The sequence below is a fragment of the Macaca nemestrina genome, chromosome 6 (genome assembly GCF_043159975.1).
Source record: "Macaca nemestrina isolate mMacNem1 chromosome 6, mMacNem.hap1, whole genome shotgun sequence".
NCBI classification, from domain to species: domain Eukaryota; kingdom Metazoa; phylum Chordata; class Mammalia; order Primates; family Cercopithecidae; genus Macaca; species Macaca nemestrina.
In genome coordinates this window covers 54,784,314-54,802,908 of record NC_092130.1, presented here as the reverse complement: position 1 = coordinate 54,802,908, position 18,595 = coordinate 54,784,314, and the positions used below count along the sequence as shown (strand labels likewise).

General features: G+C 33.8%; 1 long non-coding RNA gene across 6 annotated transcripts in view; it reads right to left on the bottom strand.

Moving 5' to 3' along the window:
• The window catches only part of LOC105463157 (uncharacterized), an 833,151-nt gene that overhangs the window by 150,435 nt on the left and 664,121 nt on the right, over window positions 1-18,595 (bottom strand). For all 6 annotated transcript variants that reach the window (XR_011624711.1, XR_011624710.1, XR_011624712.1 and 3 more), the window contains 2 exons: window positions 11,038-11,216; window positions 398-456 (listed from right to left, as the gene is read on the bottom strand). This is a non-coding gene — a long non-coding RNA (uncharacterized lncRNA). The remainder of the gene's footprint in view (window positions 1-397; window positions 457-11,037; window positions 11,217-18,595) is intronic.

Genomic DNA, 18,595 nt, shown 5'->3' with positions numbered 1-18,595 from the left:
GTAGAAGATGAGGGGGAGGAAGAGACGGAGAGGAAGAGGGAGAGGGAGGGAGGGAGAGAGAGAGAGAGAGAAAGAAAGAGAGAGAGACAGAGAGAGAAAGAGAGAGACTGAGATTCTGTTACCTAGAGTGGACAAAAAAAACCAGGAAACATATTTCTGATGGGGAATGTTTTAACTTGTCCATGTAACAAACCAGTAAGGTAGACATTTTCAAGAGTAACATTCATTTTTTACATAATTGCTAAATGAGTTTTCTTATTGTACATAGTTTTGGAATAAAGATTAAGCATTATCTTCATTACAATGCCATAATTCTTAGATTTGTATGTTTGCATATGTCCCTGACTGGATTTTTCAGAGTAAAAGTTATTTAGACAAAGAACCAAAAAGGCAATACCTTTAGTGTTACACTTGCCTCAGCAACTGTAGAACACCATTAGTTTCCATGTGTTATGCCTGAAAAATATTCAATAAAAGTTAAGGTTACAAAAACCATAAAGCATATCTAAGTTCTAACTATCATAATAAAATCAATGAAATTCCAAGCATGTCTGTGGCTGCATCCTGAATTCATCTCAGATCCCAAGCAATACAGTACAAATGAAATGGAACACTTCACCCCATTCTACAAATTCCCTCTGCAGACTTTATAGCAAGATGAGTTATAGACCTGCAGACTCAAGCTCAGAGCTTTGTACTGCTCTTGTTTTGTTACATGTGACAGGTTGGGTCTTTGAGAGTCTGGACTAAATTATGGTTTTCTCTAGGTTTGAAGCAGCAAGCATTTTACATAGATCAATCCTTCTTTGGGGAACGGGGGTGGGGCAGACTGTGAGTCTTTTCAGGACCAGTAGCATCCTACCAGGCCCATGGCCGAGGCTACATGCCTGTTGACATGCTGGGCATGTTGCCCGCATCCATTCGATAAACGTTCTTTGGCTCCCTTCCTCACAAGCTGAATGCCGGGAAGTGACAGGTGCAAGTGTAGACCAGGCTGGCGCAGTATCTGACTGTTTGAATGACTGGGACTTTCTGTCTGACAGGATTTACCCAGTCATGATGGATGATGGCTAGAGAACAGGAAAGAGAAAGGGAAGCAGGAAAGGAAACTAACTGCATTACACCACGGGGGTCTATAAAATGCCCACCTATGGAACAATATGAGGAGCTCAATATCTGACAAGAGTTGAGGGAATTAAGAGTAATTTGATTACAGGTGCTCAACTGGCATTCATTTTCCTCTTATTATCTGAGAACCCTCCCTTGAGAGAAAGCACTAACCTTCAAAAGGAGCAGATGAATGGCTCTATTAAAAGCACTGTAGTTTGTTCATGGCTCTGTAGCATCTGACCATTTTATGAACCCAGTGGAATTGTAAATAGGAAACAGAAGAGAGGAAATATCTTCCTGAAACAGTGTACAGATGACTGTATCTGTCTTCAGTGATTTGTAATCCAAAAAAAGAATGTTCACATGGAAAAAAAATGATGTAAAATCAAATCTGCTCCCACCACTTAATCCCTACCATCTTGAATATTTCTCTTAAAGGACAGATATTTCAATACTATTTGATGTTAAATTGGTATGGTTTCTTATTTTTTAAAAAAGATGCCTAAGTTAGATATGGTTAGTTTTAAATTAATTAGCTGTTGATATTTTATATATATATCTAGCATACACACACACACACACACACACATATATATACATATGGTTCATTTTAATCTTAGTTAAAAATAAATCCGTAGATCTTTTTTCAGTATCTACTTTAAAAAACCATTTCTGAGATAGTGACTCCTATGGAGGGAAGAGACCTCATCTGAGGAAGTCATAAATAAATAAACCTCACTGAAATCTAATGAAATCCATATGACAACATCAACTTTTTCTCTTCTAGCATAAAGCAGGATGAATAAAATTTATTTCAAACCATGTCGCCAATATTAGGATTATCAGTATTGGTTATTTTTTCTTTATTTAGAAAGAAGAGTAAATGTTTTATTAGTGTTATGGCTTGTTTAATAGCTTGCTTCTGGTGTATCACTGAGGAATATATGATATTCATATCAATGGGAGTAAGAACTTAGATATAAATTTGTAACATACAAAAGAGTGCTAAAAGATTCAAGAAATTCAGGAATAATAATTCATGTGAGATAGAAATAATTTTTTAACATCATTTATTCTTTCTGCTCATTTATTCTTTGTATCAAACTTGGGCTAAGAATAAAAATTAATATTTTAAATCCTGCTAATAGAAGTATGAAAGGAAAGCTTCCCTCTTTTATCAAAATACATTAACTGTATATAAAGTATAAAATGTCATCTTAGTACATTAACTATAAAACTTGTTATACGTGTGTACATTTATACACACCAAAACTAATACACTGAAATGTGGCAATTTTTTGTTTCAAAAAAATTCAACCTAAGGCTATTCGATAATTTTACTTCTCTAAAATCCACCTTTGAAACATCTTTAGACTTCCCCAGAATATTCAATATTTTATTTAAAATATTCTGAAAACATCTAAAAGCCAAACTTAAATATTTTTGCTCAAAAAATGAGATATATCTGTAAAAATTAAGAGAATTCTTAGGCAGCTTACAAATAGGCTCCGAATACAATTTTGAAGCAGTGACAATATCACTTCTCTTTTATTAAGTATATAATTTATGCTAATACATGAATTCCAAAAATAATTTCATCATTTAATAAAATCACACATTATGCAACAACCTTTAAATATTATTACTTGTCATACTTGTATGACATGAGTTTTCATGACAAACATATATAATCAAAACATATACAGTCAACCCTTTATCATCATAAGTACATAAATATCTAATGTAATATATCTCATAATCTTAAAACTGTATATGTCAAATTATGTTTCTGAGCTACTTAAAAATTTATGACCTACCCTAGAAATTTACTGTAAACCAAAAGGTGGTGTTAGTGGTAGCTATATAATATTTAGTGTATATATACACACACACATATATAGTATATATACACATATATAGTATATAATATATACTTAATATATAATAGTATCATATATATTATAATATATAACATATAACATACTATATATTACATCTATAATATATAGTATACAATATATAGTGTATATATTACATATACTATATATACTTAATATATAGTATATATAATATATAATATATAATATACAATATATTGTATATAGTATTATATATACTAAGTATATATTACACTGATAGAACTGTGTGATCAAAGTAAACATATATATATATCTTTCAAGTTCAAAATTAGGTTTATTTGATGTTAGTCATGACATTCATTATATTTTGAAATCTTTAAAGACAGGTGTGTACAATAAGATATATTTTGGCTACACATAACAGAAAATATAGAAAGCAAAGAGTAAGTATGTGTATTACCTCACATAACTAAATACATGGTTGTGGGTTATTATAAGTATATATAATAGTATATATACTAAATATAGTATACTATATACTTATGTACAGTATGATAGTATACATTATATATACTATTAGTATATATAATATACATTATATATTATATTAGTATATATATTATATATAATATAATTAATGTATATTATATATACTATTAGTATATTATATATAGTATACTATTATATACTAATATATACTACTATATATAGTATACTATTATATACTAATATATGCTATTAGTATACTATATAGTATATATATACTGTATATAGTATACAGTATATATATACTATATATAATTTTTTAAACTAGAATTACTTCTAATAAAAGTTAACCAACATTTAGTGATTATCTACTGTGTGCCAGGCACCAGAGTTTTCCTCTCGTTATCATACTGACTCCACACAATGTCACTATCATTATCTTCATTTTACAAATCAGAAAACTGAGGTTTAAAGAACTTAAGGAACTTGCCCACCGGTCTCCTCTTTGACAACCATAAAGGCCTTTGTCCTCACCCTACAACTATCGGTGCTTTATTCCTCCTGGGAAACAAATGAACTTAATATACTGTGACTGGTCTTTTGTTCTAAGAAAAGCCACACTAAGACCTACACCTTTGTTCAAGGGATACATTTTCACTTTCTTTATTGCAGATGGGATGTTTAAAGCTTGCACATTTTCTGTGGGGGAAAAAGTCTCTGTTCAGAAGAAGCCAAATTTTGTGGTTTAAGATTATTGCTAAAAATTCTAGAGATATTTGTTCACTAAACCTGTTTCAAGTGAGAAAAATAAGTGATCTGTGGTCATCACTGCCATTTAATTCTGACCTAGTAAACGTTACAAAAGGGCCAGTAGACCCTCCTTAAAAGCAGGTGGTCTGTTTCAGGCAAAACTCTTAAATGTCCCCAACACCTAAAGAATCAGTGGCACAATAAGAGTTAGGTGACTTCCCATAAGCAGAGGGCTAAAACTAGAGTAGAAATACCTGAATGTTACATGATTTACATGTTTTGAATGGCAAACAATGTCTTGATATCCTAAATGTCTTGCTTGCTGTTTCTTTAAAGAAAAGAAGATTCAACTTTGTTCCCAAATGACTTTTATAAACATCAAATAACTTTCCCTTTTTATCCACTTACTAAGTGATGGTGCATGGATTCCAGCCCAGCTCTTCAGATGACCACACACTCTGAGTTAGCCATATGATAATAGGAAATTGATATTTATTTAGTGTCTATTATGTGCTAAGCATTGTGTTACATATTTTACATACGTTATTGATATCTATTTAAAAAACAAAACCTTGGGAAAGTTATAAGTCACATTTTACAGAAAAGGAAGTTGAAGCTTAGAAGTTTAAAAAGTTAAGAGATTTTTCAGAGAAATTAAGAAAATTTTCAAGGTCACACAGCTAAAATAAGGAAGCCATATTATGAAGACATCACATGGGACAAAACAGACTACTGTCTAGTTACCTGAAACTTTGGCTTTGCTCAACAACTCTCCAACTCTTGGCACAATACTTATGGAATAAAAAACAAAATGAAAATTCATACAAACGAAGGCTAAAATAGCAGTAGAGTCTCAAAAGAATGAAACATTCAGGAGTATAGAAGTAAAAATAACAAATTAAGAATAATCAAAACAATCTTTGAGAATGTCTCAATAAGAAAATTCAGGAGAATATAATACAAGATATCAAACAATTGATAACATTATGATTAATATGTCTCTTCAAAACTCTCAGTCAGGAAAAACATGGAAGACTGAAATTTGGAACTTAGTTTTATCTCCATTTAAGACTCTTGCACTGAGAGGAAAGAATGAGCTAGAGAATCAGTCTGGGTCATTACACAAACAGGCACATAGAGCAGATGTGTGCAAAAATGTATGTATTCATCAGTTATACTTGCTTATTTACTTGAAACATCTCAATTTATGGATTAGTGAATAATTTACTTTCAGAATCAATACCATGGAGGACAAATTTACTGTTCACCGAATAGCCATGTGCTTTCTAAGATTTCTAGTCCTCTAGCAATTATATGTTCTCATGACTAGATTTAGCCAATAAGCTATGAGCAGAAAGGATGAGTGTCACTCCTAAGTCAAAGCATGGAAGAGCAGGTGTTAGTTTTCAACATATTCTCTCCTTCTGCCATAGCCACTGGTAGAGTTCCAGATGGCAGAATTTCTTCAATCAATCTGGGTTTCCCAGTGGAACCATATGGAACAGAGTCCCTTCCACCAAGCTGCATTAAATATGTAGCATGAGTGAGAAATAAACTTTTTAGTGTTAGGTGATTGACATTCTGGGGTGAATTTGTTATTGCAGCATAACTTAGTGTATTCTGATTCATGCAAGAACTTTCACATTTACAGACCTCAGAGAATCAAGAGCCATCACTGCACTAGAAATATCTTCTTAAATATACTGATGCCAAATAAATTCCCAATATGTCTGGCTAAAATTTTAATGGCTAAAATGTTTAAATGAACTGTATGCCAAAACTAAAGCTTTTCTTTATTGGCAGGTTCTGAATTGCCAAAATCATCTAATAGGTACTTACTATTTGGGATCTTAAGGACAGATAATATTGATTCTGCTTAAGACATGTGGAGTGAGATATAGGACTTCTCTGAAGAGACTCATTTATGCAGCAAATACTGATTGAATACCTATGTGGGAAGCACTCATTTCAGTATTATGAATACAATGGTCATCAAAACCAGACATCGCCTCTATCCTCAGTCTAATGGTTGAGATACATAAAATAAATAACACAAATAAGTCTAGAGTCAAAACTGATAAAGGTAGTGGTGGTGAAGGCCACAGTGAAATTAACATGCATGGAATCATTAGAGTTCTCCTGAAGAACTGAGTATTAAGCAGAAATAAGAATATAGTAAAAGACGTACTTCACCAGGGTAGAGCAGTTATTTAAGTCAGAGGACTCATAACATGTAAAGGATTGAGTTGGGAAGAAGCATGTTTGAGAAACTGAAAGGAAAGGAACCTGGGGCAGAAAGAACTAGAAGACAACTTATGGAAGACAAAAAGCAGGTAGAGGCCTGATCGTACAAATCCTGCTAAAACACTTAAGAATTTTGTTCATTATCTTCAGAGCGATGGAAAAAAACTGAAAGGCTTTAACTTGAAGGAGGACACTATCATCAGAAGTGCTTTTTGTATAATAAAAAATTACTGATTATGGATTGAAAGAGACAGGAGTAGATACAAAAAGGAGCAGTTGGGACAGGACTGTTTCTGTGGATAAGAGGCAACATTCACCTTGTATTTAATGTTGTCTTTACTGGTTGCTCTGCATTACCTACCTACCAGCAATGTATAATGGTTGTAGTTTCACCATATCCTTGCCAACACTTATTTTTTGTCTTTCTAATTAAAGCCATTCTAGTGTGCAAAAAAATGATATGTCTTCATAGTTTTGATTTGCATTTCTCTACTGAATAATTATACTGAGTATCTCTTTTTGTGCTTATTGGTCTTTTGCATATTTTCTTTGGTGAAATGCCTATTTAAATCTCTTTCCCACTTTTATATGAGGTTGTTTTCTTATTAAATTGTAACCGTTTTTGAATTTATTTCGGGTACGAGTTCTTTATTAGATATATAATTTACAAATATTTTCTCCCAATTTATGGCATGGTCTTTTCATTTTCATGATAGTCTCTGGAAGTATAACGATTTTTAATTTTGATGAAGTCCAATTTATCAATTTTACCATTCACTACATATGCTTTTGGCATTATATTTAAGAAATCATCCCCTAGCCCAAGTTCATGAAAACTTACCCCTAAATTTTCTTCTAAGTGTTGACAGTTTTAGTTTACATTTTTGTCTATGATTCGAGTTAGGTCTTTTTGTTTGTCTGGTGTGAATCAGTGGTCCAAATTCATCTTTTACATGCAGATATCTAATTGTCCCAGCACTATTTGTTGAATGTTTGTTTTAAAAAGCCAAATAAACTCCAAGTCCAACTGATTGACACTATCTCATAGTTGCATTCAAAGAAGTCAATGCAGCACCCAAAAAAATCTAGTTATCTACTCTTCCCTGGCTAAATGTGAGGCTTAGTGCATAGTAAAGACACACAAAAGTCTGGAATAAAGTGAAAGCCAAAACTAAAGGAATCACATTTAAAGAATTAAAGGAAAATACAACAAAGACAATGATTTCTCAAATAGAAAATATCAATAAAGAGATAGAAATTAAAAAGAATCAAATGTCAGTTCCATAGTTGAAGGTACAATAATTCAAATAAAAAATTTACTAAAGGGGCTGGCTTAACAGAAGATTTAAGCTGGCAAAAAAAGAATCAGAGAATTTTAAGATAGATAAACAGAAATTATCCACTCTGAAGAAGAAAAAGTAAAAAGAATGAAGTGAAATGGACAGAACCCCAGAGATCTGTGAATACCACTAAGCATGTGAATATATGTATGATAGTAGCCTCAAAGAGAAGAAAGAGAAAGAGACAGATAAAATATTCAAAAAATATTTTTATATTTGGTTTAAAACATCAATTTATACATCCAAAGCTTAATGAACTCCAGGGAAGATAAACATAAAAAGATGACACCTGGCAAAAACCTAGTCAAACTGTTAAAAGTCACAGATAAAGATAAAATCGGAAAGCAACAAGAGAAAAATAAGTCAGCATACAGGGAAACCAAAATAGGATTAAAAACTGACTTATCTTTAGAAGCAATGGAGGCTAGTAGGCAGTAGAAAGACAATATACAAAGTGTGTATAAGAACAAAAACCAAAACCTGTCAACCAAGACACCTCTATTGGCAAAACCACACTTCAGAAATGAAGTTGAAACAGAGAAATTCCCAAAGAAAGACTGAGGTAATATGTTGCTTTCAGACCTGCCTTTCCAAAAATACTAAAAAGTTACTCCGGGCTGAAAGACAATGATATCAGATGGTTACTTCAGTCCACATAAGGAAACAGAGCATCTGAATATGTAATTATATAGGAAGGTAAATGTAAAATGCTGCATAGATATACCTTTTTTTCTTTTCTTCTCTTAGTTACTTAAAAGTCAATAGCATTAAAAATTATAAATCTGTATTTTGGGGCTTATACTGTGTTAAATATAATAGGTATGACAATTTCACAATGAAAGGAGAAGAAATAGAGCTATATTGGATCAAACTTTCTATGTTTTACTTGATTAAATTAGTTTTCATCACAAGGCATTATAAGAAATAAAGATGCATATTATAATTCCTAGGCAAATTACTAAGACACACTTTGGATTCAAATACACAATTAAGTTGAACGTCAAATGATGAAAACATTTATACTATGCAAACAGTAAACATAGATAAATGAAATGGCCACATATCAGAAAAAGTAAACTGAGGCAAAAATATTACTAGAGACAAAGAGGGTCACTTTAGAGTAATGAAAATATTAATGAGGAAGTTATAACAATTATATGTACTTAAAATAGTGAACAGAATATATGCACACACAAACACTCTCACAAACTGAATGAATTTAAGAGAGAAACAGATAATGCAAAATAATAGTTGAATTCCCCATTCCATCTCGGTAATCGAGAGTACTGAAGAAAATCAGCAAGAAAAGAGAAGACTTATATCAATCAATTTCACCTAACTGACATTTACAGAACACTACGAGGAGCAATAGCAGAATATACATTCTTTTTATGTGCACATGATTTATTCTCAATCAATTTAAAAGGGATGAAATGCAAAATACTTTCTTTAACTTCAATAGAATTTTTAAAGGTAGAAACTACATGAAGTGTATTCTCAGGCCACAGTCAAATTAAATTAGAAATAAACAAGAAAGTTATTTGGAAAAATTCCTAATATATGAAAATTGATCCACATACTTAATAACCAATGGATCCAAGAGCAATCTCAAGAGAATTTATAAAAATTGTAAACTGAATGAAAATACAACCTATCAAAATTTTTGGAATACAGCTAAAACATCGATTAGAGGACAATTTATAGCATTGAATGTTTATGTTTGAAAAAGAAAAGTATCTCAAACCAATAATCTAAACTTGCGTCATAAGAATCCAAGAAAAGAATAGCAAACTTAACTCAAAGGTAAGAGGAGGAAGCATATAGAAGACTACTATTAGGTAAGCCTAGAGAAATCAGTTTGGACTTAGATCCTAATAGAAAATACAAGCTTTGCTTTGAAAACCACAAAATTCTTCCTACTGTTTTTTGCCATCTATTTGCTGGGAGTGCCTAGTTGACTATAAAGTATTTTTATCTAGGCACTCATTTTTCCCCAACGGTAACCAGTATTAGCTATCAGAATTAACTACTTTAAAAGAGAGACAATTGGACTGACTTAACACTTGGTGAATTAGCCATGCCACAGGAAGAGCAGGGTTATGATTCTTCACTCAGGGAGAAGAAAATATAATCCTAACACACTATTTGGCTATACCATGAGCAGAATTTATATTGATAGAGCAACGTAAATACCGTTTTTTTTTTTTAACTTTTACAGCATATAGCCAAAGCACATAAGACATAATTATAGTCACAGATTAAAATGCAAATATTTATCACTTTGATAATGTAGAAGTTGGCAGATTATATGTGGGACGAGAGGTAGAAGGGGGTAATATACTCATTTTACAATGAGGGGAATGAAGAAGTATCAGAATTTATTCAGCAAGAAGTAGAGTACATTACATGAAAGTATAAATGTGATCATTAAAAAACTAAACAGAAAATGTAGCATCTATCACAATAGGGTGGGTAGAGACTCAGAGTGCTTTAAAGGAGTAAAATTATCCCATTTTATACTGGAGAGTTATTTTTTAAACTAACAAATCCATGTTTGTATTTTATTTAAAATTATTGAAGTAACCCGAGGAACACATAAAAAAAAAACAGAAGCAGTTAAGATAGATCATTTATGGGAAATAGACTAGAGATGGGAAGGAGCAGGATAGGAATTGTTATCTTTCATTCACAGCCCTATTGTTTAATTTTACTTTTATCATGTGCAGCCTGTATTATTTAAATTAAATAACAAATAAAACCAACAAGTATAGACTCCATCAATGGTCTGAAGCTCACCTCCCAGGTAAGGTATGTCTCACAGCTCAATAGCAGAAAAAAATCAACCATTGTGCGGCTGATATGGGTAGATTAAACTGTGTTTCATGGGCTACACTTGTGTCATTATTCCTTAAGAGCTGTGAATCTATTTCTCCCTCTCTCTCATGTTATAGCTAAAGAAACTATAGCCCAGATCAAGCAATGCTAATAGTCACTGAGGACTAGAGCACCAGTCTCCTAACCCCCCAGATTGTCCTCATGCTATGTACAAATACACTTAAATCTCACAAATTCTTACTGTACATACTAAGGAAAGGAACTCTCTTATTGGTGATTTCTTTGGTTTGGGTTTCCCAAAAAGCAGAGCCCAAGAAAAGTAATGTATTTGTGAGTGAGCCCTAAAGCAGAAGGGAAAGAGAAGAGTGCAGAAAAGTGGAAAAGCCGCCAATAACGTGTGACATCGAAATTACCTGGTAGGGAATGAGGGCTCAGTTTCAGCAGTTCTTCCCAGGAAGTGAACTGACTTTCTGGGATTGTCAGCCCAGGGAAGAGGAGGCTGGAACATTTGTACCAGCTGACCTCACCAGTGCTTAAGGACTGTCACAAGGGCAGTAGCTTTTTCAAGCTTCCAGGCTGGGCTTACACACTCCTGCAACGATAGAAAAGTCTCTGGGTCAGAATCCAGAAGGTTAGATGTTGAATGCTTAGTAGAACTTTGTTGGGGCACTTAAAACTCCATCATTCCTCTTAGCTGAAATCGGAGGCTCAGAAAGGAATGTCACATGACATGGGGCAACAGAGGCATCCGCTAGGATCTCAGTAAATAAAGGCTCTTACTTTTGGCATGATTTAGAATGATTTATAGCCAATTCTGCTACATCTCTATTCCAGCATATATTTTACAAAATAAATTGTCAGACATTTAGGTTGTTTTTATATATGAGTACTTCATTACCATGAAGAAGGCATCAGTCTTCTGTTTGTCTACTGGTTATTTGAAATCCTCTGGAGATGTTATTTTTCAATATATATCGTAAACTGAATTTCCCTTGAATGCTCTTTACTGACATATGACTATCCTGAAGACAAGCACAAAAATTTCACAAACCCATATTTCTTTTTTGACACTCTACTCTTCCCACAGGCTATGTTAGTCTAGTAATAAAGCAAATAATGCTTTACTAAATGCTATTTATGCTGATTATACAGTTATTCACTAAGTGGCCTTTGACACACGATTCTCATACATTTTATATTCATTGCATATAATGTCATATGCACACACGTCACATATTTTATGGGAGAGTTTAATATGCTCACTTAAACAGATGTTTGCACGGAAGTTAAGCCTATTTGCAAATAGGCCATATAAAGATATATCATACTTTCATGTAGTACCACATTTTTTTAATCTCTCAGAAATTTTTCATCATGTTTGGGAGTTAATATGCTCTTCTTGGTTAAAAGTTAATTCCTATCAAAGATAATATTATTTTGATGAATATTTCTATTTTAAACGAAGGCTGTTTCATGTCCTGGGGGCAGGAGGGAGGCTGGTAATTACTGCACTTTAGAAATTTAGTTAACAAATAATGAAAGCCTGCTCTCGTGTCTATATGAAGATGCTGGTGCTGCCAGACCATCAATCGTCACAGGCTTTGTCATTTTTTTTTTTTCTTCCTCACTAGTGCTGACAGACAGACCCACATTTATCCAAACTCAGCTTTCTTTCCTATGACCAATGGCAAAGCATTGTCAGATGTGTTGAACCCTAAGCTCCTTTCCAGCTCTAACATCCTACCCTTCCATCTTAGATTTATGAGGTGGTTGGCTAGAGTCAGAGGCATAATCTATCCTTACTGAATAGAGAAAAATTTGTAGACTAGACAGGAACTGCATCCATTGCCTCACTAATATCATATCCCCAAACACAGAATATTAATACAAGTTCTCAGTGGCTTTCCTGATTAAAATAACCTGCCATGTCCAAAAGAGAAAAAGTGCACAGCTTATTGACAGATGATTTGTTCTGCACAAAGCCAGCAAGACTCTTTATAGCCAATATGTTTTGGGTAAATATAAGTTTCAAGTAGAGCAATATCTATGCTCATTTATTCTTCTTTATTATTTCCTCTAGTTTTGACTATAGAATTTTATTTGTCTTAGTTCTATATTTTAAAATTATAATTTATGTTTTTGTAATGAGTGTAGTCTAATTCTAAGTTGCCAAAGATCATGTGTGGACTGATATAAAAATTTTAAAAAGAAAAAGAAGGGGAAAAGGAAGGGAATGAAAGGGAAGGGAAGGGGGAGGGGAAGGGGGAGGGAGGGGAGGAAAGAAAAAGAAAAAGAAATGAGAGGGAAGGAAGGAGAAAGGAAGGAGAAAGAAAGGACACATCAACAATTCTTACTGCAAATTGCCCTAGTGCTTAGAGAAAATTACAATTTCCTATTAATGTCAGGAAAGATAAAGATAGTGAGGGGAAGAGACAGATAAAAACCCAGGGAAGACAGATGCCAAGTACAGTTTTTAGAACTATGAAAAGGTAACTCCTGCTCTTGTAGATGGAAATCGTATTCTTTCTAAGAGAATAAGTATAATAAACAAATTGCACTTTAACATCATTACTCTGTAAAGGCGATCACAGATTGACAAGTGTTACCAAAACTGACTTCAAAAATGACTTCAAAATTTAATTTCAGCTGTTAGAAGGGGAACAAAGAAGATATAAAAAATAGACCAGTGAAGATTCTTCTTTTTCTTGGGAAATGGTTCCAAGGACACTACAATCTCCCTAACAACTCAGGAAGGTTTCCTATAACCTGCATTTTGGAAGATCGTCTATCATTTCAGGGAACACACTCCCCACAGCCTGCTCAGAAAGCACTCGCCTGGTCACTTGCAACCAGAGCTGCTTGAAGCACAATAAGAGAGCACTGGCCCACCCTCCCCCACTGCATCATGTCTGGGAGTGTGTGGCTGCAAATTACAGGTGTCCACACAGCTGCATACTCTTTTAAAACTACTTATCTATCTGCTGCCAGTGACTGTAAATTTAATGAGAGCACCTGCTGCCCTCTTACTTAGTTAATTCATAGTGATCTGCCTGAACTAAAGGAAATTTCAGAAAAGCCTCTGTTCTTCAATAACAAATTACCAGTCTCTACTTTGGCCTGAAGGGTCTTTGATTCATGTCATATTACACTTACACTAAGCACTGATGACAGTGGACACATTTAGTTTTTCTAAGTAGTGTTGGGGCTAGGGAACAGGAAATGACTACTAAGATTAAATAAAATGAGAAGATCAATTGTCTGCCTGAATATTGACAGCTGGGGAACTAGTCATCCTTGACCTCAGACATGAGGTATTTTTTCACTGAGGGGTAAAAGCACTAGCTAATAATATTTTTGCCATAGTGATTGGCAGAGTGCAATAAAAATGTAGTATCATTTACTTTTTGAAAATAATTTAAAGCAATACAATAGAACAAAGATAGCCTTTCAACAAATGACTCTGGAACAACTGGACTGTCATATGCAAAAATGAATAAATAAATCTAATGACAAATCTTACACCCTTCAAAAAAATTAACTTAAAATGGATCATACACTGAATGTAAAACACAAAACCATTAAACTCCTAGAAGATAACATAGGAGAATATCTAGATGAACTTGGGTTTAACAATGACTTTTTAGATGTAACACAAAAGGCACAATCCATGAATGAAAGAATTGATAACCTGAACTTCAAAATTAAAATTTTAAATGTCTTCTCTGTGAAAGACACTCTCAAGAATATGAAAAAACAATCCACAGATGGTGAGAAAGTACTTGCAGAAAATATAGGTGATAAGGGACCGTTATCCAAAATATACAAAGAACCCTTAAAATTCAGCATAAACAGCCCAATTGAATACTGGGCCAAAGATCTTAACAAACACCTCATCAAAGAAGATATACAAATGGCAAATAAACATGAAAAAATGTGGCACATTATATCTCATGAGGAAGTACAAATTAAAATGACAACGAGCAACTGCTACAAACCTATTAGAATAGTCAAAATCTAGAACACTGACAACACCAAATGCTATTGAGGACATGGAGCACCAGAAACTCTCATTTATTGCTGGTAGGAATGTAAAATACAACCACTTTGGAAGATAGTTTGTTATCGTTCCACAAAACTGAACACACACTCTTGCCATAAGATCCAGCAATTGTGCTCTCTGGTATTTACCCAAATGAGATGTCCACACAGAAACCTGTACATAGATATTTATAGCAGCTTTATTCATAATTGCCAAAATGTGAAATCAACCAAGATATCCTTCAGTAGGTGAATGGATAAACTGGTACATCCAGACAATAGAATATTCCTCACCAAAAAGAAATGAGCTACCAAGCCATGATAAGACACATGAAAGCTTCAAAGAAATTCAATCTATGTTACTAAGTGAAAGAAGCCAATCTGAAAAGATTATATATTGTATGATTCCAATTATATGACTATATGACATTCTGGAAGAGGTGAAATTATGGAGACAGTAAAAAGATCAGTGATTGCCAGGGGTTTGAGGAAAGGCAGAAATGAATAGGAAGAACAGTGAAACCATCTGTATGATACTATAATGCTGAATAAATGTAGTTACATATTTGTCCAAACCTATGCAACACCGAAGATGAATGCCAATGTAAACGTGGACTGTGGGTGGTAATGATGTGTCAATGTAGATTCATCCATTGTAACAAATACAACACTCTGGTGGGGTATGTTAATAATGGAGGAGGCTATCCATATGCATAAGGTAGGAGATATATGGAAAATTGCTATACTTGCTTTTTTAAAATTTTGCTGTGAACCTAAAACTGCTCCAAAAATAAAGTCTATTTAAAAATTTATAGTTTGTTGCTTCAAATCTCCTTTACTTTCCAAATAACTATGATTATAACTTTTGTTTAGGCTTTATTTTAGGTTAGGAGATAATGTGAAGGTTTGTTACATAGGTAAATTCATGTTACTGGGGTTTGTTGTACATTTTGTTTCATCACCCAGGTATTAAGCCTAGTACCCAATGGTTTTTTTCCTCTCCTCTCCTTTATCCCACCCTTCACCCTCAAGTAGATCCCTGTATCTGTTGTTCCCTTCTTTGCATTCACGAGTTCTCATCATTCAGCTCCCACTTAAAAGAACATGAAGTACTTGGTTTTCAGTTCCTGTGTTAGTTTGCTAAGGATAAAGGCCTCCACCTCCATCCATGTTCTTGCAAATGAAATTGTCTCATTCTTTTTAAAGGCTGCATAGTATTTCATGGTGTATATGTACTACATTTTCTTTATCCAATCTGTCATTGGTGGGCATTTAGGTTGATTCCATGTCTTTGCTATTGTGAATAGTGCTGCTGCAATGAACATTCATATGAATGTGAATTTATGGTAGAATGATTTCTATTTCTCCAGTAATGGGATTGCTGGGTTGAATGGTAGTTCTGCTTTTAGCTCTTTGAGGAATCACCATACTGCTTGCCACAATGGTTCAACTAATTTACACTCACTCCAATAGTGTATAAGTCTTCCCTTTTGTCTACAACCTTGCTAGCAGATGATTATAACTTTCATAAGCTAAATGTTTTTACTTTCACCCATCACACTATCTTACCTCAAGTAGCTTTGGAGACACCAGACAGTAGGACAAGAATAATAAAAAATTACAATTAAGTCTAGGATATTTTCTGAATAATACTTGACAGCATTTCATTCATACCGAAATATTTCCCAGATGATATATCTTTGGTTCTAAATCTGGATTGTTCTCATATTAAAGAATCACTCATGAATCCACACTGGAACAATCATAGCCTTGCACAGGGTCAATGGATTCTACATGCAGGGTGCTTCCCAGAATCCTCCTCCTCTCTTTTAACAGTGAGTGACTGATTACAAACTTTATGAAAAGTTAAGTACCAAGTAAATGAAAAAATGAGGTCAGGTCTCTTCACAGATTTTTATTTTTATCTTTTTAAAATTCAACTTTATTGAGATATAATCTGTGTAAAACAAAATGTATCCATTTACATTGTACAACTTGAAGAGATTTGACACTCAAGTAAAATCTACCAAAACCTAAAAATAGAACATTTCCTTGCCCTCAAAAGTGGGCAAGGAATTTCCCAGCTAATTTCCCTTAATTTCCCAACTCCCAGCACCTGGTTCCAGGCAACCACTAATCTTCTGTCACTGTAGTTTCATTTTTTCTTTCCTAGAATTTTATTGAAATGGAAACATACAATATATATTCTTTTGTGTCTGGCTTTTCCTCAACTTGTTTTTGAGATTATTCTATGTTGTTCCTTATATTATTAGTTTATTGTGTTTCTTCTCAAGGTAGAGTAATATGCTATTGAATAAATATACATTATATTTATCCAGCCACTTGCTGATGGATATTTGGGTTGTTTCCTGTTTTTTGCTATTATGAGTAAAGCTGATATGAATATTTCTCTTCAGTAAATTCCTAGGAGTTGACTTGTGTGTGTGTGTGTGTGTGTGTGCACTCACGTGCGTGTTTTATTTTTACTTATTCATTAAGAAACTGGCGTTTTTCCAAAGTTATTTTTACCTCCAGCAGTGTATGACAGCTCTTGTTACTACACAGTCTCCAACATTTAGTCTTGTCATTTTTTAAAAAACTTTTAGGCATTCTAGTTTATTTATAGCACTGTTTCATTTTGGTTTTAATTTCTATTTGATTACCAATAAAGTTGAACATACATTTGTGTGTTTCTTAGCCATCCTTATATCTACTTTTGTGAATTATCTGCTCAAATCTGTTGCCCATTTTAAAATTTGATTGTTTATCTTATGATATATTGTAATCGTTTTTAAAAATCTATTCTAAATTCAAGTACTTTGTTAGATACATATTTTGAGAATATATTCTCCCATTCTATGGCTTATCTATGTATTTCTTTAATAGAATATTATGAAAAACATTTTGAATTTTGTTGAAGTCCTACTAATCTACATTTTGTAATGATTTGTGCATCTTGCATCCTTTCTAACACATCTTTGCCTTCTCTAATGCCACACAGATTTTATTCTAGATATTCTCAAGAATTTGTATAGTATTGGCTTTTGAGATTAGGTCTATTAATCCATTTTGAGTTTCCTTTTTTCACATAGGAATCAAGTTGCTCAGCACAATTTGTTGAAAAGACCATCCTTTATTTGAATTACCTTGGCAACTGTATTAAAAATTAATTGACCAGCTGATGACATCAGCCATATGGTGGAATAGGAAACTCCTGATGCTCCCTCCACATATGGATGCACCAAATAAACATCTAGTTATGGATCAATACCCTATAAGAGAGTCATAGATCAGTTAAGAGACTAACCACTGGGCAACTGAGAAAACATCCACATCAAACAGGTAGGGAAAGCTGAGGCACACTTGGGCACAGACCCTGCTCTAGTCATTAAATCATAAAATAGGAAAAAGAATCCCTAATGCCCAGCTTCTCTCTGTAGAGAAGCTTATGTATGTGTGGGTTTGGACCTCACATATAGAGCCCTAATTCTAAGGTTCCCTATGGATTTGTTCTTAAGTTTCTAACTCTGAGAATGGAGGGTAGGAGACACATGTGAGTCTCTAGACCACAGGGAAAAAGCAGTGGTTTTATGCAGGTACATAAGCACGTCCAGAAGCTTTATTCTCTAGTTGCAGTGCAGATAGGTGGTTTAAAAAACATAGTCCACTGTCTCTCCCTGGAAGGGACTTAAGACATACTCTTCCAGTGGCTACTTGGTGGCCTGGCTTCTAATTAACTTACATCGGGGAGTTAAGGGGGTAAACAACTATTAGCTTACTGGCAGCCTTAGAATCAGCCTTCAACATCCCCTCTGCCCAACCCCCGCCTGGCTCACTTCAAGTGATAATTCCAGGCCTGAAAGGAGATTGGCCATCCTTTAAGTGCCCCAGCCTTCACAGCTTTCACCCGAAGAACTGCCTCCTAAACCTCCT